Source organism: Geotrypetes seraphini, chromosome 1, assembly GCF_902459505.1.
Source record: "Geotrypetes seraphini chromosome 1, aGeoSer1.1, whole genome shotgun sequence".
NCBI classification, from domain to species: domain Eukaryota; kingdom Metazoa; phylum Chordata; class Amphibia; order Gymnophiona; family Dermophiidae; genus Geotrypetes; species Geotrypetes seraphini.
In genome coordinates this window covers 300,400,559-300,425,931 of record NC_047084.1, presented here as the reverse complement: position 1 = coordinate 300,425,931, position 25,373 = coordinate 300,400,559, and the positions used below count along the sequence as shown (strand labels likewise).

The 25,373-nt window shown below is 40.1% G+C and overlaps 1 protein-coding gene across 6 annotated transcripts in view; it reads left to right on the top strand.

Annotated features, from left to right (window-relative positions):
- Positions 1-25,373, top strand: part of WBP1 (WW domain binding protein 1) — a 61,807-nt gene that overhangs the window by 26,553 nt on the left and 9,881 nt on the right. The window contains exon 3 of one of the 6 annotated variants that reach the window (XR_004540336.1): positions 500-3,970. The exons of the other annotated variants lie outside the window; for them this stretch is intronic. The gene's annotated coding sequence lies outside the window, so the exon portion shown is untranslated. Of the gene's footprint in view, positions 1-499; positions 3,971-25,373 lie in introns of those variants that run through there. 6 annotated transcript variants of the gene reach the window in all.

Here is a 25,373-nt window from a genome sequence, read left to right as displayed (position 1 = left end):
GGTAAGGCTGGCATGCATGCAAAAGGCAAATGCTACAACAAAGAATTTTATTTATTTATTTATTCGATTTTTTAGCCCGTCCTCCCAAAAGAGCCCAGAACGGGTTACAATGAATATATTGGTACATTAAAATTATAAGTAAGATAGGTACTTGGTGCATGGCTTGGTGGCCCAAATGAAACAACATCATGAGAAGTGCTCTGATAAATATGACAAAAGGAATTTGTTTGAACAGGCAGCATCTTCAGGTTTGTAAATGTTTTGATTTCATCATATTTCTTAAAGACTGCCTTGAGGAACTCATATTTGAGCAAAAAATATATTTGTTAATATACTGCATGTTACCCATCATTTTGAAAGAGTTGTGTGAAGAAATAGAGTTGAAACAAGCAAATATTCATTTTTGGGCAGTACTAAGTGGCAATGAATACTATGAGTAATACTAAATCAGCAGAAATGGTATCAATAAAAAAATAACAGCATTGAATTTTTTGTTTAGGAGACTCTTATCAGCCTAAAGGATTCTGGAAACTATCCACCTTCAAGATCACCAGCTTCCTGTTCTATAGTTTCAGAGTTATCTGTCCAGGATAGTGTTTCAGTCACATCATATACATCACATATCCACAGTATATCATCTAAAAGAGAAAAAAATCCAACCATCCGGGAACCACCATAGATAAGTTTGTAATAAAAACCAGCAGATTAGATAAAGAGGTAATCGATAAAAAATAATTGTCCAGTTTATATGACAAAACTCTTCCATCTGATTGAAAACTCACACTTCATTAATATGGTTCAGTCACTGAGACCAGGATACAGTCCACCCAGCAGAGCTGATGTTGCAGGGAAACTGCTGGATAAATTATATGTCAGAGAAAGGAACAATGTGTAACAGGTCTAGAGGGTAAAATTACTAATCTAAGTCTTGATGGGTAGAGTAATGTCCCACAATGATCATGTTATATGTGTTTGTATAACAGAAGAAGGGAATGTTTTCTTGCAGAAACAATTGATACCTCAGGAAATGCACATACAGCAGAAAACTTCCAGGAAGTAGCAGTATAAGCTATAATAAAATGTGAACAATGCTGCAAATGTATCCAAGGTGAGAAGAAATTTAGAAGAGCATGAAAAGAATACCAAGTTACTAACATATGGTTGCAGTGCTCATTTGCTGCACCTCCTAGCCAAAGACTTCAGTGTTCCGGAAATAAAGACTAATGTTGTTGAAACTGCTAAATACTTCCGTAACAATCACTTTGTAACAGCAGCTCTGAAAAGAATGGATGAAACCAAGCTAACGCCCCACCACAAGATGTTAAATGGAACTCTGTAGTGATCCGTTTTGAGCAGTATATGAACTAACCTATTCTGATGACAGTTTGTGAACAAAATAGAGAGAAAATATATGGTACTATTACAGCCCAAAACCTCAACATTGGCCTTAAGAGAAATGTTGAAGATAACAAAATACAGAAAAATAGCTATTATATTGCTGATGCTGTTGACATTTGGAAGGAACTGAGTGGGCACTTAAAAATTTAACCTCACAATGCCAGAATTACAATCATTAAAAAACAATTGGGACAATATCAGTACCAGAGTCAAAACGTGAGTGCTAAAGAAGAGGAATTAGCTATGACATGTGCATCTAGGAATCATCCATCTGTAATGCCAACTATAATAAACTTCAGAGCTAAGGGGAAACCTTTAATAAATATGTTTGCTTGCCTTCTGGGGGGAGTGGCCAAGATGGCAGCACTAAGCTAGGCATGCTGTGAATGCTCTCGTTCGTGGGGAAAATTTTCTTCTTTGTTATACCGCATACTAAAAGAAAAGGCAGCGTTAGGGTGCTTACCTCCTCCACACTCGTGGCTGCACATAACCAGTGAATGATTGAACAGTGCCTAACGACACTTGCTCAGAGAGCGGGTGAGTTAAGGCCTGCTCCGGGAGAGATACAGGGGTGATCGATCCTGCTGGGGCTGGAGATCTCGTTCTCACCCGCACCGGATGTCCCGCCTCCCTGTCCAGCTGACACTGCTGCCCTGGAATCCGTGAACACAGTGGCTGAAGACGCACCCAAGGTACCAGCGGAGGAAGGACCCATGGCAGATAAGCTTCTGCCGATGTTTACTAGCTTTGGGGAGCTAGTCCCTGACAGAGAGGACATTTTGGCAGCCATTCTGAAGATGCTCCAGAGAGTGGATATTGCTACCAGGAAGACTTCAGAGGAGTTAAAAGCTTTAGAGATGAAGCTAGATAACTTTATAAAAATATCTGAACAAACTAACACTGAAACTAAGAATACTTTAACTAAAATACAAAATGAAGTACATTCCTTGCTAATATACAAGATTGCTGCAATAGAAGATAGTGTTTTGCTACACTGGAAAATAGAAAACAGAAAATTTCAATCGACTGTTAAATGTGAGGATTTTGAACTTCCCTAAAACTCCGGGTATTTCTTCACATGAAATGTTTAAAAAATATGCAGTGGAAGTTTTGTCCTATTCTTCTGAACATATTCCCCCATTGAACAAAATTTATTATCTTCCATTGCTTAAAAAGTCTGCCCAGGAAGTTATGGAAGGAGAGAAGATACAGGTCCCTCAGACAGGTTTAAATAATATATCTGCAATCCTAGAAGAATCTATTTCTGATGTGGCGGAGAGAACTACACTACTGATTTCCGTTGTTTTTCAACAAGACTTGGACTCATTTATGAAATTGTATTTTAGGTTTTCAAAATCTTTGTTTTATAGGAAAAGAAAATGGGCATATATGGATGTCACGAAGATCACCCAGGAGAGAAGGAAACAGTTTTTGTCATTGAGGCAGGAAACAATAGCTTTGGGTGCCTCCTTCTTATTAGCATACCCCTGTAAGTGCATTATAAAATATGCACAACTTAAATATGTATTCTTTCTTCCTGATCAGTTAAAATCCTTCCTGGAGCTGAAAAAAATGGCTTGAAGTTGACCCACTGTTAAAGAAATAGCAAGTAAAGTGTTGCATTATAGCTTTTCTTTGGACTATTTTTCTTTTTTATAGCCTCTTGTTTTTTTCAGCTTAACTCCCCCTGTAGTTGTGGTCTAAGGAGGATAATCATTTATACCACTGTTATTTTGATTGTATAAGTAACAAAATTCATGCTGTATTTCTTTGACAAGAACTTTATTTTCTTGTAAAATTGTTGGAAATTATAAATAAAGAATAATAAAAAAAGAAATATGTTTGCTGATGTTTTAAAGAAAGTCAAACTAGTGAACAGATGATGGTCACTTATTAAATGCTTGGATTTAGAGACTGTTGAAGTAATGATTTCATTTTTAACAGCAGTACTTTCCTCTGCTGGCATAGAAAGAATATTCTCTTCCTTTGGACTCATTCATTTTAAATTGAAAAATTGTTTTGGACCCAATAAAGCAGGAAAGCTTGTTTTTCTGTTCCAGACTATGAACAAGAAGATGACGATGAACTACAGCAGACAGCATTTTAAGTTTTTCATGCATGGGCCTGATAGTTTTTTCTTTTTTTAAAGATATTTTGTTCAGCCATATCAATTAAAATAGATGTTTAAGCAAATAAAAAAATATAAATGCTGTGCAAATGTTATTGTATTTAAATTGTTATTAAGGTAATGATTATTTCTCTCTTTTCAATAAAGTACAGCAGCAAAGTTGTTCAAATATGAATGATTTACCTATTAAACTGGAGATGGTTCACCTCGTAATAATTTTATAATTATTTAGCTATGTATTTCTAATAGTTTAATTAAATCAGTAATTTTTTGATAAAATTATACAACAAATCTGAAAAGTTATTTTTCAAAAAATGAAATCTTCATTTGGTTGTAAATATTAAGATTATACCAGCAAAAATTAGTCTCTGTAGAAAACCATTATTTAAATCAACTCTTTCTGGCTAGTGATTTAAATTAGAGAATGACATGGTGATTGTTACCCACGGCTAGCCTGCAGGAACCGGGGGGGGGGGGGGGGGGGAGAGAAAGACTGGTTGCTGCGGGTATGGGGACAAGGCCATTTTCCGTGGAGTGGAGAATGGCCTTGTCCCTGCAGTAAAGTATCTGCTGTGAGTTGCCTCCCTTCCCACCCATTCCAGGCAGCAGCCTCCTTGTGATCGCATTTCTAGCAGCCCCCTTTCACCATTGCGGGTGCAGCAGCAGCCCCTCTTGTGAGTCCAGCAGCCCCCTCCCTCCCTATTGCGGGTCCAACAGTCCCCCTCCCTCACACCTTCCCTCCCGATGGCAGGTGGCAAAATTAAAAAAACAACAAACCTGTGACTCTCCTAAGTAGGCCCCCTTGCGCCTCCTGGGGTAGGTCTACTAGCCTGCTAGAAGCTTCCTATATGCAGGGCTGCTCTGACCGGAACCTTCTTGCTGCCGAGTCCCTCCTGATGTAACTTCTGGATGGAAGTTATATCAGAAGGAGGGACTTGGCAGCAAGAATGTTTCAGTCGGAGCAGTCCTGCGTGCAGAAAGCTTCTAACAGGCTGGTAGGCCCTCTCCAGGAGGCGCAAAGGGGCCTACCCAGGAGAGTTGCAGGTTTGTTTTTTTCTGCACACCATCAGGACTAGCGATAGGGAAGAAGGGAGGGAGGAGAGCTGTTGCTGTACCCACGAAGGAAGGAGGGAGTTGCTTGGGCTGCTGGACTGGCTGGAGCTGAAGGGAAAGGAGACAGTTGCTTGATCTGTTCTGGGGATTGAGGGGAAGGGAAACGGGTGCTGGATCCATGTGGTGGGTAGAGTGGAGCTGGAGGGAAGGGGGAGGTGCCAGACCCACACCTGGGCACTGAAGGGAAGGGAGAGAGGTGCAGGAAAGGGAAAGAGAAAAGCCGAACCAAAGGGCTGAAGGAAGAGTGAGTGAAATATTGAACATAGTGGAGGATGAGAGGAAAGAGAGTGTGAGAAAGACATTAATTTAGGGGAATAAGAGAGGGGAGAAGCTGGACACAGGAAGACATATAAAAAGAGAGGAGATGTGGACATGGATGGGGCATAGGAACATGGGGGTGGTATATGTACACAGAGGGGTAATGTTAGACATGAGAGGGTATATGGACACAGAAGATGGCTAGACATGGGGGAGAATAAGAACATAGAAGGAAGATGCTGGACAGGGGGCCATAGGGATATAGAGGAGTGATACTGTCCACAGGAGGAAAGGATCATAGAATGGTGAGTTGATGAAGAGAGCGAGATGGACACAAGGAAAATACTAGAAAGGGAAGTATAGGAGACAGAGAAGGGAGATGCTTGCTGATAATGGGGGGAAAAACATACACAGAGATGGAAGATGAATAATGAGTATGGAAAAACAAGACATGTCAAATGGGCAGGAGACCCTGGCAGAGTAGACAGATGGAAACAGAAACCAGAGCCTGAGACCAATGTGACATGAAGGATAAAATGACCAGCAACAAAAGGTAGAAAAAAATTTTATATTTTGTGATTAGAATGTATCAGATTTGAAATATGTATCCTGCTAGAGCTGGTGTTAGTCATAACTGGGGACTGTAAAGCCAATGCTGTGCTTCTTTAGCTTCCAGCTGGCTTAGGGCTCTCTCTGACCAGGGGGTAGTTGCCCTTGTGCACTCCCCCAAACACTATTCCTGCCATGTGTGACTGAAGTATTCTGTTAGCTTGATTTTTCTATGTAGTATTCTGTAGTAATTTGACTTCCGTTTTCTTGATAATGGAGGAGATATTTGTGAGGGGAAGGAGAGGGGAAACAGGGGTTTTGTTGATCCTTGCTCTGTATTATTTGTGATTTATAAAATGACAATTGTACAGAATATTGTTTCTTTTTATACTTTAATAAAATAAGTTCAGTATAAAACTGTTCAAGGCTTGTGGGGATGGGACGGGGACTGAGTTTGTGGGGATGGGGACAAAATTTTTCCCTGTCATTTTCTATTTTGAATCAATTTGATTTAAATCAAATCTACCCTGCCAAGCCCAGAAATCAGCTGCATTGAAACTATTAGATCATAAAACAATCATTAAACTGGGATATTTCCTTGAATTTTGGAAATTTCTTTGGATCAGAAATGACAGTCTTACTAGTTTACGACTTTTGTATTGTTTTTATCTTTTTATATATATTGTCAATAAAGTTACATTCAAAAGGAAATTCAGTCTTTGTAATGAGTAATGAACATAAAACTAGGGAAAAGCAATCAAGAAGAAATATGTGCACAAAAAACTAAATACTCATACACAATAGGGAAAGACTACAAAGCATCAAATTGAAGCAATTTTTGTTGGATCTGTCACAATAGTCAAAAGTTCAACCCAAGTACAAAATCTTAGCATCAGTGCAAACTCATTATTCATTGATCCATTTTGAATAAATTTTAAAGTGCAATAAATTTTTGTATCATTTAAGTGCATGTGATGGGGTATACGACCCATTACAGAGTACAGGGGGGTATCCTAGCAAGAATTCCTTTGGGGAGGGAACCTATAAAAGACAACCTGGCTCTAAAGTTAGGTCTGTGCAGTCCTGTAATATTACGGTGAGTAACTAGTGGGTGGATGTAGCTAGACAGGGAAAACTACGTGGGAGGTGACAGGAAGAGTCAAGACCTCAACACTGACCTGAATTGATTCCCTGAGACTAAGAGACGACTGATTGTTTTCCATCTGCCAAATTGAGATGGACTGATTTGAATGCTGATTTGCATATATTTGCCTGTGGAGAAAACTACTTATTGAAACAAACATGATGGCAAATAAAGGCCAAATGGCCCATCTAGTCTGCCCATCCACAGTAATTATTATTTTCCTCTCTCTAAAAGATCTCACGTACCTATCCCATGCCTTCTTGAATTCAGACACAGTCTCTGTCTCCACCACTTCCTCTGGGAGACTGTTCTCTTTTGTGCTGTGAACTTTTGGGACTTTGAGAGATTCTGAAGTAGACCTTGGGAGCTGATACAAAATACTAAGAGATTAAATTTTGTTTAGTAGTAATTTTCTCACCCTAATAGTAAAGAAGCCTCTGATGAAGGACCTTTGGCTGATTTTAGCCTTTTCCTTTTAGATTGATCTCTGGGTGTTTCATTAGAGATTTGGCTCCTACAGGTCACCTGCAAGAAGAGGAATGCTGATCTCAGACCTAACCCTCAGTAAGCCTGGAAAAGTGATTGAAGGTGATCAGAGTGGACAGAGGTGACCACAGTGATTAGAGGCTCTAGAAGTGACCAGAAAGGCAAAGTGACTTGGAACCAGTGACTGAAGCAGAGTTGAGTGGCTGAAGCGGACCGGAGTAACCAGACTATGCTGGATCACAGTGTATCTCAAAATTATGATACAATCTATGATTTGAAGACTGGAAAATCAAGAATATAAAGCTTTACGGAGAAGGTGACTAGTGCATGCCTAAGCTGAAAATATGTGAGCTTCAGAGCTCTGATTTGGATAGCATACCATGCGAGTGACTCTTCTAACTTTGCAGTGAGAGGGTGCCGGTCCCTGAGCTTCTGTTATTGGAGAAGATTGCACTATTCATACAGAAATTCAGCCACAGTTAATATGTCCATACTGCTGGCTGGTTTAAGGAGAAATATAATTACTGTATATGACAGATAATACTGCTGCACTTATTTAGGAGGGCTTCAAGTGAATGTTTGCAGCAGCCTACTGTAACAGCCACACCATCAGGGAGCAATCAACTTGACATCAGGTTAGCACCAGAATTATATGGTAACTATGTAAAAGTAACTAGTTATTGTACTTAAGTAAAGGTTTCATTACTAATAAAGAAACATTTTTCTACTTTTACCGAAGTATTAAAGCAAAGATACTGTAGCAGGTGTTCTTTGAGAACAGCAGGCATATAGTCTCAAATGTGGGTGACACTATCTATGGAACCCAGTACTGATATTGCCAAGTATGCTGACACCAAATCTGCAGGTAGTGCCCATACTGTGTGTGTGCAGGTGCATTCTTACCCAACATTGGCATGCAGGACCAACAGTTGGGAGGGGGGGGGGAGCTAAGAAGCCAACTAAGAGAGGTGGGTGGGTTGTGTGAATATATGCCTGCTGCCTCAGTGAACACCTGCTACAGGTAAGTTATCTTTGCTATCTCTAAGGACAAGCACACATAATATTCTCATATGTAGGACTTACAAACTGCCAGGATCATGTCTCTAGAAGAGCAAGGAGTTGTTATCGACCCTGGCTCCTCCTTCCAGAGGTTCATGATCAAGAGACACGAATAGCTTGTGTTTTACCTTATAATGTCATGAGTAATAATATTAAAAATATAATATTAAAACATTGGTCAGTGTTACAAGTTTACCCAGATCTGAAACATAATCCCACATTTGCATTTAGAAGATCTAGCAATTTAGGGGAACAACTCAAATACTGTAAATACAACAATAATAAATATAAGCATTTACCAGCACACCGTAAGTGTGGTCACTGTTGTAACTGCAAGTATGTAATGGAGCAGGGCCAGATTGCAGTTCCCCATACTCACGGTAACCAATTTAAACTTTCATCGGGCACAGATTGTGAGTCGTCAGGTGTGATATACTGTATCAGATGTCCGTGTGACAAATTATATATTGGTCAGACGAGTAGGATGATAAAGACTCGAATCACGGAGCACCTGAGTAATATACGTTGTGCGCGGGTTATCGCCCCTCTTGTGGCCCATTGGCTACAGGAATCCCACACAGTGGACTCATTACGGTATACAGTTTTAATACATATAACAAATTACCAAGGAGACTTAGGTAAACTTTTACATTATAAGGAACAACGATTTATATTTAACTGGAAAACATTTACAGATACAGGGTTGAACTTGGAGGTAGAATGGACAGCTTTGTGAAGGCAGCTGTTCCGGTTCAGAGTGAGTCCTTCCGGTTGGGGTAAGTAGATAGGGTATTTAAAGTCCAGGTTTGAGTAGAGAGTCGCTGGTTTGGTTCGTTCGCCCCAAATGTATGAGAGCCGACTAACAGGTATGAAAGTAGATTTGAGTTGTTAAGTAGGACTTATGAAATTTAATGATTTGAACATTAGGAAGAGATTAATGGTCTATTAATAGAGTAGATAATCTGTGTTTTAGAATTGATAATAATTTAGTGTAATTTATTGTTTTTATGCTCCTAGTACCCCTCCTGAAGAAGATACGCTCGAAACTCGCGTTGGGGGGTAGAAGAAACCTAAAGGAGTCAAGTTTACAGCACTATAACACTTTGAGCACATTTGCACTTAATCACTAACTTAACAGTGGTTCTGATGGAAATCCAGCCTGTAGATAAGTTCGTTCATATTATTGAATAGAAGGTTGGAGAAGGGCTAAGAAGAATATATTGTCCTTGGATAAACCACTGTCACATGTTATCTTAACAATATGATTGATTTCATGGACTGAGCACTTTACTAATTTATATAGAAGAAAGTTTTTTGAAATATATTTTTAATGAAGAAAAACTAATAAAGCTGAGATTTTAAAATATATTCTAGAAGAGGTTAGACATTAAATAAACAGGAGCCTGATGAAATCCAATAGGGTATGAGAGAAAGTTGGCTTTAGGTAGAGAATATATTTTGCAGAACTGCTTGCCCAAACCAATTGTCTTTTCTGGAGCTGTGTTCTAAACAGTATTGAGAGGTAAATGTATATATTGAAGACCAGTAACTACTTTACAGATGTCCTCAATAGCTGTAGAGTGGAAATGAGCTATTGAGAATAGTCATAGCACATATGTTGTGGGCTATTAACACAGCCCAGCCTGAACATACATGAAGGAGATACAGTCCGCTATCCAAGTGGAGATGGTTCTTTTGGAAACAAGTGATTCGTAGTCAAGAAGCTCAAAAAAATTCAGAGCAAGTTTCTTCCTCTGTCTCCATTTTAATGGGTAAAGCCTGACCCATCTATCTAACAAAGCCAGTGAAAGCTATGCTTTCTGGTAAAGACTTTTGCCTCTGAGGTGGAGAAGGATCAGAATGTATACCATAAGATTCCTCGGCTGACAAGTCTGGCAAATCCTCCTCTGAGCGGATGGAGATATCTGAGTCAGCCTCCTGAAAATACTGTCTCCTAGGTGAATCAGGAAGTGTGTGTCAAGAGGAGCATCAACTGTGCATTGAATGTTGAGGCAGGAATCAATGCTCTGATCCAGGAGATACCTCCTCTGCTGATGCGGTGAGCGTGGAATGGGTCCATGCCGACCCCAATGCTCGATGTTGATCCATAGGTGTGTGACCTTGTTCTGAATTGACACTTTGGCATATCTTTGGGCTGGGCTGATGCAGGTATGAATGCCTTTAAAGCCTGTAAAGGCTGTTTCTGTAGTATCCCCAAAAGCACTTGCTTGAGCATAGCCTGGATCTCCTCATGGAGCATTGGCATGTACACCGGAAGACATTGGTGTGGAAGCAATCTGCTGTGCTGCTTGTCTGGGCATGGGAGACTTCAATGTCAAGACACGCCTGAGAGGAGATATGATCTACAGCGATGGGAAACAATCCCTGGTGAGCTAATGCTTCTTGTGTCTTGAGAAGGACGTCTAGAAAGATGCCGTGTCAAACCTATAAGAGGAGGAATATTTAAACTTCTTAGCTTTCTTACATGAACTGTCTCGTGATGCAAGAGGCATGGACAAAGATGATGTCAAATTTTATCTCTGCATCGAGCTTAAAGTTTGATGCTGTCTATGCGGCATTGGTGCACGCAGTGTTGATACCATAGCGGTATCAATGCAGGTTGAGCATCTGGCCCCAAATCCCCTGCCATGCCCAATGTTGATGCCAAACTGACAAGTTTATCACACTGGAGTTGTTGAGCTTTCAGTGATCTCTTTTGCATATGTAGGCAAGTTCACGTAGAATGACCTGACGTTCAGGACCTAGTCACTGAACACACCAATTATGGCCTGAAATGGTCTGGTTTCATTGAGTGCATTTCTTAAAGCTACTTGGCACCTGCGACCAATGTTCCCTCTAAGGATTGATGAGGTGTGTGCAAAAAAAAATATGCATGAGCGTCAAGTTACATACTCCACAAATTTATGAGCAGGCGCGGAGGACGCATTTTTAAAGAAATGTAGTTTATCCTTGTACTCCTTATGTAATTTTAATCATCTATGGATATGTTTGTATGTTTATTGTTCAAATGGTTTTATTTATTTTTGTTAGACGCTTTGAAAATATTTGATATTGCGTTTAAATCAAAATCTCAATAAACTTGAAACTTGAAACGAGTGCCCGTGAGATTGTGGGAGGGTTAAATACTCAAAGCTTAGAAGAATAACAATTTACTTAAAATTTTTGCTACGCCAGCTTTCTGGTATCTTTATATACAATGCGTAACACCCGGGGCCCATCATTTTTTGGCACCCCCCCCCCCCCATCTTTAAGAAAAACATGATTTTTAGTAACAAACCACACGTCACACATGAGTACCTAGGAAAAGGCAGCATCTTACATATTGCAGTGAGCAGTACATCAATACACCCATTGTAAAACTAAACAAGCCAGACCAGCACAGATCAATCCTACACCGTCAATCCTAACAGAAAACCATGTCTTTCGAACACACAGAACACAGAAAACACCTTCACCTAGTATGGAATATGTCATCACAAACTAACCCCTCACTCTTTTACAAAACTGTAGTGTGGATTTTAGCCACAGTGGTAACAGCCCTGACACTCATAGAATTCTGAGCATCAGAGCTGCTACCACCACGGCTGGCGCTAAAAAACGTTCCACAGTTTTGTAAAAGAGGGGATAAAATAGAAATACACAGCTTTAACGCTCTAGCTCAGAGGTGCTCAAACTTTTTGGGCTTGCGAGCTACTTTAAAATGACCAAGTCAAAATGATCTACCAACAATAAAATTAAAAAACACAAAGCACACTATACGCTGAGAAAATGTTAATTATCATTCCTATTCTGGGTTTTTTTTCAAAGAGGTCAAGGCAGATGACTCTATGCATTGTCACCTCAGTAACAACCATACATAAATAGACAAATATACCCCCATCCTTTTTATTAAACCACAATAGCAGTTTTTAGCGCAGGGAACTGCGCTAAATGCCCAGCGCTGCTCTCGAAGCTCATAGGCTCCCTGCGCTAAAAAACACTATTGCGATTTAGTAAAAGGGGGCCATAGTGCAAAATATAGACAGCATACATATATTCAGACACATTTTGATCACTAAATTTAAAATAAAATCATTTTCCTACCTTGTCTGGTGATTTCATGAGTCTCTGGTTGCACTTTCATCTTCTGACTGTGCATCCAATCTTTCTTCCCTTCTTTCAGCCTGTATGCTTCCTCTCCTCCAGACCTCATTCCCTCCCCTAACTTTTTCTTCCTCTTGATGCCCCCTTTCTTTTTTTTCTATTTCCCTTCTGTCTCCCTGCCTGCCCCCTTTCTTTCTCCCTACCCTCCACAAAGCCACTGCTGCCACCATCGGGGGAAACAGGCCCGAAAGCCACCGCCGCAACCATCGGGGGAAACAGGCCCCAAAGCCACCACCGCGGCTGCCCCAAGCTCTCTCTGCTTCCCATCGGGCTGACCAGCATTCCCCCGATGTCAATTCTGCCGTTGGAGAGGAAGTTCCGCCCAGCCAGGCAGCGATTGGCTGACCCGAACTTCCTCTCCGACTGCAGCCTTAGGGCGGGTGCACAGCCGGGGCGAAATGTGGGGGGCGAAATGTGAGGGGCGAATTGCTGGGGGCGAAATGTGGGGGGCGAAACTTCCGTGAACCCTCGCACCCCCACCCCGACGTCCGATTCCTCCCCCAGCCTCCCCTTACCTTTGCGACGCGTGTGTGCGCTGTGACGAGAAACTTGTGCGCTGCGATGTAATATTTTGTGCGCCAGCGCACGCCAGCGCAGCTTAGCGGGAACACTGCCTGCGACCAACCTCGGCCCTTGTCAAGTCAGATATTCAGGATTTCCATAGTGAATATGCATTAAATCTATTTGTGTACAGTGGAGGCAGTGCACGCAAATAATCTCATTCATATGCATTGGTGAAATTCTGAAAACTCAACTAGATTAAGTGCTGCTGTTAAGTGCTAAACATTAGTGCAATACATACCCTTAACCAAGACTGATATGCTTACTATTTGTGTTGAATGATATCATGTCTTGGTCTCTTTCTGAAAGTCACCTATAACATTTGCTATGTCTCCTTTTGCCTTAAGTTCTGTATCATTCCCACCTTTCTGAAATCTATCCTTCAGAGTTACGCAAACTAGGATTATGTGATGTAGAACTGCAGATTCCATTAAAAAAGTACTTTGAATAATACAGACGTAGTGATATTTTGAGGCTGAAGCAGCAAGCTATTGTGGACCCACAAACATGAGGCAAAAGCAGAGAGCAGCAGACATATGACCTACAACAAAATAAAATAAGCTTTACTTTGTCACCCATTCCGTCACATAGGAGTGGCAGTAACCAATGCAAAGTCATTGTCACTATGAGACAAATTGATGGTACAGTTGTCTGAAACATCCAAGAACAATGAAAACCAAACCAGTTAACAAGATCACAAGCTTTGCGCTGAAATGATAGTATAGCTGGCTTCAACATCTATGAATATTTCCTTAACTAATGAAACAGAACCAGTTAACAAAATTTCAACATCTATACACCCCCTGAGAAGCAAAAAGAGAGGCGCAGTGGCCCCAGTATATCACCTCTCCCAGAGAAACAGCAAAAAAGGCTTGGGGGCTCCTTCACATCATCTCTCAATGGGAGGTGGTATGTTGGGATTGCCAAACCCTTCTTGTTTTTCTGATTTGCCTAGTAATAGGTTACCAAATGGCCACCAGGCTTCAGATCTGTCTTTAATTTATAGCTGGTTACCAAACATTTGGAATAGGTGTCATCTGTATTAGCTATACAAGGTACCAAATGAATAGAGCAGCAGGCTACCAATCAGGGAAGCCAGGGTTCAAATTCCACTACTGTTCCTTGATTGCTTGAACAAGTCATTAACACTCCACTGTCCAAGTACATACTTAGACTGCATGCCCTCAAGGAAATAGAAATATCTACCTGAATGTAACCTGCCTTGAGCTGCTACTAAGAAAGGTGTAATCTAAATTCAGATAAAAAATCCAGTATCAGGCATATTTCAAAGTAATACAAAACCCTAAAAATATCACTCAGAACCATCTTCACTTGGCTAGCGGACTGTATCTCCTTCATGTATGCTCAGGCTGGGCTGACCCTGCAAGGCTGTGTTAATAGCCCACAACATATGTGCTATGACTATTCTCAATAGCTCATTTCCACTCTACAGCTATTGAGGACATCTGGAAAGTAGCTACTGGTTGTCATAGAGCAATTCTACCATAACATAATAGCAGTAATTTCCAGGGGTCACACAAGAAGGGCCAACCTAAGAAAAAAGTTGCATTGTAGTGAGCATTAGAGCATCAATATACCTATTGGAAAACTAAGAAAGCCAGATTAATACAGATTGAACTTGCACAGCTGTTGCAAGCAGAATAGTTGGTCGCTTCCATACATGCAGAACACAAATATACAGTGGTACCTCTGAATCTGAACTTAATCCATTCCAGAACCCTGTTCGAATTCCAAAACGTTTAAGTTCCAAGACAATTTTTCCCAATGAAAATAATAGAAACTGGATTAATCCATTCCTTGGTCCAACAAACTCAGATTTTCAAATAAATTTAACAGTAAACACACTGGATCGTGCCTGCCAACCGGTATAGACAGCAAGATTATGCCCCCACCAGCATAGACAGCAAGATCGGGTTCCCCTGGCATAGACAGCAAGATCAGGCCCCCACCGGCATAGACAGCATGATTGGGCCCTCGCCAGCATAGCCAGCAAAATCGGCAACTGCAAGCGGTGCTCAACCAAAAGTTTCCCTCTGACGCAAACCGCCCAGGCGGAAACAGGAAGCTACGTCAGAGGGAAAGCTTGCAGTTTCCGTACGTTCGGATTCAAAAGCAGCGTTCGGATTCCAGAGCAAAATTTAATTTAAAAAAATAGTTCAGATTCCAAGTTTGAGTTCTGGGGCATTCGGATTCCGAGGTACCACTATACCTTCACCAAATACAGAATAAGTAATTACAAACTTAAAATAAAAATATGTAGATAAAAATTAAACTGAACTCCCGGGAAGCTGGACTTTGCATAAAATAGAATGCCAGAGAAAGCATAGTGTGTCCAATTATACTGTGCAGAATAAAACAGGTATAAATTTTAAGACCTTTATTTAATAAAACACTTCCACATCAGTAAGATGGTATATTGATAACAGTGCAGGCTGAAAGACAATTTTCAAACGGAGGAAAAAGCCTCAGACAAGGGCCCTCCCACCTCCACAATGGTGGAATAGCGGTGGTGGAGCGTTCACCTCACTGGCTAAAAAACCTCCTTAAAATGAAACAAGCGCTGTGCTGTGTTATGCATAGCTTGGAAGATATTTCAAGATAGATGAAAAAACATATTATCACTTTGGATGCAGGAGACGCGTTCAGCGTCCGAATTAAAGTTTGATCGGATACGTTACACCCTGAGGCAGCAGACTTGTGAAACGCTGGCCACCTTTGGTGTACCGATCAACAGAAGATAAGTTGAATATGTTTTTTCATCTATCTTGAAATATCTTCCAAGCTATGCATAACACAGCACAGCGCTTGTTTCATTTTAAGGAGGTTTTTTTAGCCGGTGAGGTGAACACTCCACCACTGCTATTCCACCATTGTGGAGGTGGGAGGGCCCTTGTCTGAGGCTTTTTCCTCCGTTTGAAAATTGTCTTTCAGCCTGCACTGTGTTATCAATATACCATCGTACTGATGTGGAAGTGTTTTATTAATTACTGTTGGTTTTCACATATGAGTCTTTTTGGCTATAAATTTTAAGACCTGACATATTACAAATTAAGGGGTCCTTTTATTTTTATTTATAGACTTTTATACCGCCTTTTTATAGTTACACAACCACATTCAAGGTAGTTTACATACAGGTACTCAAGCATTTTCCATATCTGTCCCAGTGGGCTCACAATCTGTCTAATGTATCTAGGGCAGTGGAGGATTAAGTGACTTGCCCAGGGTTACAAGGAGCATTGCAGTGTTTGAACCCACAATCTCAGGGTGCTGAGGCTGTAGCTCTAACTACTGCTCCACACTCTACTATGGTGCACTCATTGATTTAGCAGGCACTAAATACTAAGAAAACCATTTTATATCTATGGGGTTATTGGCATTTGGTGTACAGTACACTAATCATTAGTGTGCACTAAGTCCATTAGTGCGCTGTAGTAAAAGGATCCCTAAATATGGTATACTGTCCTAACTGGAAGAAAGTGGTTTTGGCCTCTGATAGCTAACTGAAAAATGAATTAACTCAGTCCAATAGAAAGCTATCACCTTATCTTCCATATTTAATTTGTAATGTGCCAGTGTTTGAAATGTATATCTATTTTTATGTTTTCTACAGTACAAGAGTACACAACACAGTGCAGAGTCTGGCTTCAGTTTAATTTTTGTCTACTTATTTGTTTTATTTTTCTTTATTAACCTTTAGAATAGGATGTACAGGTACAAAACCACTTTATCCTAAATTTTTTTTTTTTTAATTCTACTGGTGAGGTCTGGTCACTTAATTTTTCTAATCGTTGATTGTGGCCTCTAGTTTCTGGTTTTTCTGTCATTTTTCTCTCTTTCTTCCTGTCTTCTTCATTTCCTTCATTACATCCATCTCGTATTGATATTTTCATTCCAGTTTTCTCCATTTTTTTTTTTTTTTGCCTCTCTGTCCAGATTTCATTACAAACCAACCTTCAATTCTTTCTCTTTTTTATATATCAAACACTTTATTGATAACAAAATACAAGAATAGAGGCAGCCTGAATGCCAACAGAAACTTACAGAGGTTGGAACAGTTCTCCTGCCACTTTCCCTCCTCCCCCCCAACCAAAGCAAAAACCTCCTGATGATGGATTGTGTAGCAAATAAAGCACAAAAGGGGCAGTCTATTTGATTCCCTGTCAAGTACTATAAGAGAGCCACACATGTTGAAAGAACCTAATTGAGTGTCTGTTGAAGTCAGTTTAGACATAAGGTATATATGATCGAGCTTGACTAGAAGTTGATCTCTAGTAGGGACCTCAACTCGCTTCCAGAGAGAAACTAAACATAGTCGGGCAACAACCAGTGCCATAAGACAATTCTCCTCCATTCCCAAATTGACAGGTGCTCAATTTAAAAGAAAAATGTGTATCTCCAAAGGAATAAGGATCTTTGTCAGTCTCCAGTAGTTTCCTGACCATAGACCAATATGCCTTCATTTTCCTGTCGTACCACCAGATATGTACATATGTCCCATCCTGGTCACATTCCCCACCAGCACAGTCCTGAACCAGCCAGAAATTGTTTCCTCTGACAGGAGTATAATATCATTGAAACAACATCTTGTAGGCTTCTTCTATCAGGGAAACTTTGAAAAGGTTGTGATATATCTGGCCCTGATATATCCTGTCCTGCCCTGGGCATTCAGGATCTCCTGTTTCTTTCTCTTATGTCCCCTCAATCCAACATCACCCCTATCTATGTCTCCCAGCATTACCCTGCCTCTCTCCCCCTCCATTCAGCATCACCTATCTCTTCCCCCAAATGCATCTCTCTCTTTTTTTTTCTCTTCCCCCATAAAGTAGTATCATTCCATCTCTCTTCACCTCACCCCACCATTATCTTACCTCCCTCTCTCCATCCCACCCCTGACCACTCACTCAAACCTCCCCAGGCCACTTCCTTCTGGTACTGGTAGCAGCCTGGAGGAACCAAGAGCTTTCCTGCTGTGCCTCTTTTGTTGGCTTGCTTTCATGTTTCCCCACTGCCACTCAAAACAAAGTAAAATGACACAGTCCTGTGTACATCTGGGGTGAGAAGTTGGCAGCGACACACAGAGGACTAAGGCCCCATGCAAGGTTTCACTTTGTTTTGAGTGACAAAGGGACATACAGTTGCCAACTTTTTGACAAAGAAAAACCTGACACCTGCCCTGCTTCAAACCCTACCCCTCCCTTGTTCCACTCATGGCCCATTCCAAGTTCTGTACCACGCCTACTGTTGCATCTTTCTCCCACCCCACTACAACCAACTGTCAGCACTAGGGTTGCCATTTCAGAAGTAAAATCTGTCATATGTATGTACATTCTATGATTATGCTGCGGATGGGCGAACTAGATGGGCCATTTGGCCTTGATCGGCTGTCATGTTTCTGTGTTTCTAATAACAGCTGTGTTTCTAGAAAAAGCTCCAGTAGCCAAACTGCAAAATACAAAAAACATTTCAGAAAATCTGACCCTGAAAGCATCAATGTCCAAAAGCAACACCAATGTCTAGGACAGGGTAGAGGAGTAGCGTAATGGTTAGAGCAGTAGTTGAGAAATCAGAGGGCCCAAGTTCATATCCCACCACAGTCATTTAACCCTCCATTGCCTTGAAATGTTGGCTTTCTCTCATTAATTCATGCTTACGTATATGTTCTCTCCAATGTTTGAGTCCCGAATATAGAACTCTATATTAAACCTTTATCTGGGTTTTAAGGAAGCCTCAGCTCCAACACTCCATCGCTAGTTAGTTTTGACAGCGAGAAGAATTACGTTGTTCTCATCACCGGCTTCCAATCTAATCTATTTTATATTTAAATATTCTTTAATATTGTTCTTAAATTCTAATAAAACTCTATTGTAGCCAATATGTATTATCTTTTTGCTAACATGACTCAGGAGAGACGACCCGACATGTTTTGCACTCCCGTGCTTTATCAAGGGTCTCCCTAAAAAGTAGAAGGAAAACATTTCAGCTGCCTTATAAAACACTAACCTTCCACATTATTTAAACCTTCCAAATTATTTAACTACCTTATCTTTCAATTAATTCTTACCGAGGGTGTCATTGTCATCCGATTCTGCATAGTATTTGGAAGAGAAAGATGGTGGTGCGTTTTACCTCAGGGTTTAAATGTTCATTTACATTGAAAGTTACCACCCCCTACTTCCTATTGGATCATTCTTCAACCTATCAGTGACGCCCATTCAAGCTCCCCATTCAACCCTTTTGATTCCACAGTATCAATCAAAAAATATATCTCCTATGCCCTGATGTTACATTTATCCAGTCAATATCAGGGTAGTTGAAATCACCCATTATTACTGCGTTACCCAATTTATTAGCCTTCCTAATTTCTGAAAACATTTCAGCATCAGTCCATTCATCCTGGTCAGGTGGATGGTAGTACACTCCTATTACTATCCTTTTCCCCCTTACACATGGAATTTCAACACATAGGGATTACAAGCTGTGTTTCTGCTCCTGTAGAATTTTCAGTCCATTCGATTCAAGGTCCTCCTTATCATATAGTGCTATGCCTCCACCTATTCAATCCACCCTATCACTATGATATAACTTGTACCCTGGTATGACAGTGTCTCATTTGTTATCTTCTACCAGGTTTCAGAGATGCCTATTATATCTATAATTTCATTTAGTGCAATATATTCTAACGTTCCTATCTTGTTTCTTATGCTTCTGGCATTTGCATACAGACATTTCAAATAGTGTTTGTCATATCTATTTTCTCAGTAGTTGGCATAGATAATTTGCAATCTTTAAAACCAGCCTGCTCTATATTCAAGAAAACCTGGTCTACTGTGGCCTGTATTGCAACCTCACTATCGGGATGCTCTGTCTTCCATTTTATGATGATATCTTTTAAAGAAACCTTGTCCTGAACCATACTCTTTTGAGCAACTGTCAACCTTCCTTCAGTTTCTAGTTTAAAAGCTGCTCTATCTCCTTTTTAAATGTTCCAGCCAGAAGCCTGGTTCCACCCTGGTTAAGGTGGAGCCCATCTTTGTAGAATAGGCTCCCCCTTCCCCAGTATGTTGCTCAGTTCCTAACAAATCTAAAATCCTCCTCCCTGCACCATCTCCTCATTCACACATTGAGACTCTGGAGCTCTGCCTGTCTTTTGGGACCTGTGCGTGGAACAGGGAGCACTTCTGAACCAAACTGCACCAAGCAAAAAAAAAAAAAAAAAAGAAATATGGTTGAGGGCTGGGGATTCATTGAAGACGTGCCATTTTTACTTGCTGCAGTTTGATTGGTTGAGCAGACTTCTGCCTGCTGCCCACTTAACCAGTCAAATTCAGGAGCTTGAGCAAATCCCAATCGTAGAGCCATGTTGTTGGGGGGTTTTTGTTTACATTTTGCTTGGTATAGATTGATTGGTTGAGCCAGCAGCCTGCTCAACCAATCAAACTTCACCAAACAAAAAGTAAAGGAAAAAGAAGTGCAGCTGAGAACTCACTGAAAGCACAGCACTATTTGACATGGGGGAGAAAATGGATGACGTGAAGTCAAAAGGCTTGGGTATCTTGCGTGAATAATATACCAAAAAATATTGATATTCCCTGGGGCGAAAAAGGGCCAAAAATTGTCTGAAATTAATCAAACTCAAACAGAGTACTAATAAACAATAGAAATTAAGAACTATATAGAAAATAAGAATAAAATAACTGGAAGAACAAAAACAACTTGTTTGACGCGTTACGGAGAAACCAAAGACACAGCTTCTCAGCTCCATAGAACTGTTTGTCCCGCATGCTTACATAGGGTGGGAAGACATCTGCATGCACACAATGCCTGAAGATCTAAAGTGACAGTGCACTTGGCAGTGTCTGTACTGGGTTCTGTGAGAATATGCCTTGTCATCGGAGAATTTCACCAAATTTTACTACTTTACTTAGTTACATCTGACGCTTGCAGTTAAAAATAAACACAGAGACATAAATGACAATTCCTTGGTAAACCATATGAATTGGCAAAAACTGGAACAACATTTTGCTTGCTTATTTATTAGGATTTATTTACTGTCTTTTTGAAGAAATTCACTCAAAGTGGTATACAGTTAGAATAAGTCACACATAGAGGGGCATAATCAAAAGAAACATCTAAGTCCAATTTGGATGTAGGCGCTAGTCGCCCAAAGTTGGCAGTGGCAAAATGTCCATTCTCAAAAATATCCTTTTTTTCTGAAAATCATCTATCTGTATGTCCTTGCATTGATCATCCAGACTGCCACTATGTCTATCTTTATATCATATTCTTGCCCAAAAATTCATCCTAGTCCCAAACGCTCAGAACAAGACCTTTTGGACATGGGAAGGGCCAGTATTGTGATGGATAGGCCACCTAGACAAGGCAAGAGAGCAGTGGGGCACCTTAAAGGATGTCACATAACATCTCACTAGAACCCCCTTATAGGTCATGGTGAGCCCCCCAAAACCCAGATGACACTAAGCTGTTCAAAGTTTTAAAATGCATGTGGATTGTGAAAAATTGCAGGCATACCTTAGGAAATTGGAAGACTGGGCGTCCAAGTGGCAGATAAAATTTAATTTGGACAAATGCAAAGTGATGCACATTGGGAAAAATAATCCAAATCACACTTACCAGATGCTAGGGTCCACTTTGGGGGTTAGCGCCCAAGAAAAGGACCTGGGTGTCATCATAGACAATATGATGAAACCTTCCTCCCAATGTGTGGCAGTGACCAAAAAAGCAAACAGGATGCTAGGAATTATTAAAAAAAGGGATGGTTAAGAAGACTAAGAAAGTTATAATGCTTGTGTATCGCTCCATGGTGAGACCTCATCTGGAATATTGTGTTCAGTTCTGGTCTCCTTATCTCAAGAAAGATATAGCGGTGCTAGAAAAGGTTCAAAGAAGAGTGACCAAGTTGATAAAGGGGATGGAACTCCTCTCGTATGAGGACAGACTAAAAAGGTTAGGCTCTTCAGCTTGGAAAAGAGATGGCTGAGGAGAGATATGATTGAAGTCTACAAAATCTTGAGAGGAGTAGAACAGGTACAAGTGGATCAATTTTTCACTCTGTCAAAAATTACAAAGACTAGGGGACACTCGATGAAGTTACAGGGAAATACTTTTAATATCAATAGGAGGAAATATTTTTTCACTCAGAGAATAGTTAAGCTCTAGAACGCATTGCCAGAGGTTGTAGTATGAGTGGGTAGCATAGCTGGTTTTAAGAAAGGTTTGAACAATTTCCTGGAGGAAAAGTCCATAGTCTGTTATTGAGAAAGACATGGGGGAAGCCACTGCTTGCCCTGGATCGGTAGCATGGAATATTGCTATTCCTTGGGTTTTGGCCAGGTATTAGCGACCTGGATTGGCCACCATGAGAATGGGCTATTGGGCTTGATGGACCATTGATCTAACCCAGTAAGGCTATTCTTATGTTCACTATACCCACCTGTCTACAACCGCAATAGCCCTTATGGTTGCAGGTGGTATCAATATGGCAGTAGAGTAGGATTTGCGATTATTTTGGTGGGCTCACTTGTTCAACCATGAATGTAGTGGTTAGAGTGGCTTATGGGCCTGGGTCCTCCTTTCTATGATTCACTAGCCCACCCCCTAGTCTTCTTAAGCCACCTCTGTGCAGCTCTATTAGGCTTTCCTATGCCAAGTGTGGATGTTCTGGAGGCAGGTATGTATGTTTTTATTCTGAACTTTGTGGGGCTGCAGCGGGGTCAGTGAATATGGGGGAGGGGGTCTTTACTTTGTCCATGCAGTGGTTCTTTGGTCACTTTGGATACCTTTTGGGCACATATACGTGTCTTTACCTTGTCTAACTCACAACGTATACGTTCTGTCTCGGCAGTCTTGTCAAATCTTCGATTATCCCTGCAGGACAACTAAGTCTAGGTCGGCCCACATCCTACCCTAACCACTCCTCCGAAAACAACCCTTTCAGCTCTGGGTGCACAGTGGGATTCACAGGTCTAATAAGTCCCTGGATACATCTAAAAAGCTGTTTTGACACTTGGACGACCTGTCTTTTAGATCGTCCAAGTGCCGATCAATTATTACATTACATTACATTAGGGATTTCTATTCCGCCTGTGCCTTGAGGTTCTAGGCGGATTACATTATGGAAGATATCTGGGCAGTTCCAGTAGAATTACATTTCAGGATAGGAGTATATTACAGTAACAGTAAAGAGTTATGATACTTCAAGTTCACAGAAGATAATACTTATCACAGAAGTTATTACATATAACAGAAGATAATGCATTTTGCAGAGGTAATACATGGCAACTCGATCGTTTAAATCGGGTGTAATGTAGAAGAGTTACAGTACATTTTAGATCACAGACAAAGAGATAGTTTAGATGGGTGTTTCCGAAGTCGTTGGTTGGGAACTCATTGGGTGGTGGTTAGAGTGATGGGAGATATTTTTTGAACAGTAGTGTTTTTATTTCTTTGCGGAACTCTTTTATGTCTGTTGTTTTGGTCAGTAATTTTGAGATGTCAGAGTCTATTTTAGCTGCATGTGTCCCCATAGGCTGTAGAGAATTACAGCAGTAAAAATATTCAAATAACAATACAAGGAATGGCATATTAGGCTACATTATAATGTCAAAAAGTACGCAATAAAATATTTTAATAGATGGGAGAGAAGCTGAACCATGGGAGGAAGGAAGTTAGTTGGATGGAGGAACTGTGGGTAGGGGTAGAACACATCACTTCCTGAGCACAAGTGCCAGAATACCATTACACCCTGTTCTGGCACAAATTAAGCCCTGACCATAGGTTAACTTTTCCATTGCCAGAACCAGCCAAATAAGATGAAAAAGAATTTTATTGATAGATCCTATATCACTATTCCAGTAAGCAGTTTACAGTTAGATCAACACTTTCCAAACTGTGGATCGCAATCCCACATGAAATGATGGACCATCCATTTCACTATTATGCCAGCATCTAGTAAATTTTCCTGCTGTTAGATATTCTCAGGGGGCATTATAGCATGTAAAGATGATTTTGTTGGATTTTATTCATCCTTTATCAGTTCTTTGCAGATACTGAGTAGGAAGGTAGACTGCAATTAACCCCGTGGAAGGGCATTTTTAAAAAGAACTCTAAATCAGAATTGGGACATCCTGCTCATAATATATTTTAAAAAAATAATAAATTTCATCTCGCAGCCATTTTTGTACAGAAAAAAAAATTGGGATTTACTATTCAAAAATGTGAGAAGGATATTCTTGCGTTTAAAATGTCTAAAATGAACCATCCAAAATATGAACACCAAAAAAGCAGGCATAAAAATGTCTCTCTGGCATAATTTGTAGAAAAATGGCCACAAAGACATCCTGGCAGTGATCAGTTCAGTGGATTTTAAACAACAGGATCAAGCTACAAATTCCACCTTAATTCCTTTATCTGTTTTGAAAATGAGTGCTATGCTGTGTATCCTTTTGTAATACCTATGATACTTTTTATTTTTCTATTTACATTCATAAAAGATTGCTTTCCAGTGTAAATGTTGGAAAACAGTTGTTTTTTTTGTTTTTTTATTGAAAAAAATTATTTTACCACAGTAACAATAAACCCAACAGTTTCATAATGTATAACGAGTCTTCACTACATTGCATACAGTACCGGGAAACAGTTATTCATACAGAATATACCAGTCTTGAAGCTCTTTCAACAACTGGCAAAATTATTATATACCCACCACTGCCCATTTATTAACATGAAAAAAGTGCTGGTTTTTACAAATTCTGGCTGTATCATAAGTAAACCTATGTCCCCAAAATACCAAGAAGCTATCTTTCTGTTAAATCTCACAAATGCCCTCTTTCAAATAAAAAGGAATTGATGTTTCCTGTCTCTGTATTCAGTGCTTCCCTGAATGATCAGTAATGGTAAACTTTTTATTGATGGGTTGTGGTATTATTGAGTAGTCAAATACACATCTTATCTGAAAGGCTGTATCAAAGAACATCACAACGGTAGGCCTACTTCACCATCCAGTTTGCTTCTCTTTAATGATTTTTTGTGGCTTTTGGTTTACCATTGTCTACATAGAATCCCTAATTATTTTCAGCAATATCTTAAGTATAACCTCTGGTACCAGTAACAGTATGGTAATAGCATTATGTATTTGGACTCCGAATAGTTGGCTAACTGATGATGGATTTAGTTCCTGCAGGAGAGAAGGGTATGTAGGTTTTCTTTTTCCTGATTTAATGTTGTTTTATTTGTATTATCTGTTTCTGATTATTGAGATGAGTATTATTGTTGTACATGGTTTTATTCATTTCCTGTAGAGACAACTGATAAATATTAATAAATACTAAAAAGAAAACTTAGGCTTGCTAGGAGGCTCATTTTTACTGAGGCCACTTTGCCCAGCTGTGAGATTAAGAATCATCACTAAGGTCGCAAATCTTCCTTGTCTTTACAAATGAGAGGTGAAAATTTTGCCTCATACTACTAAAAGGT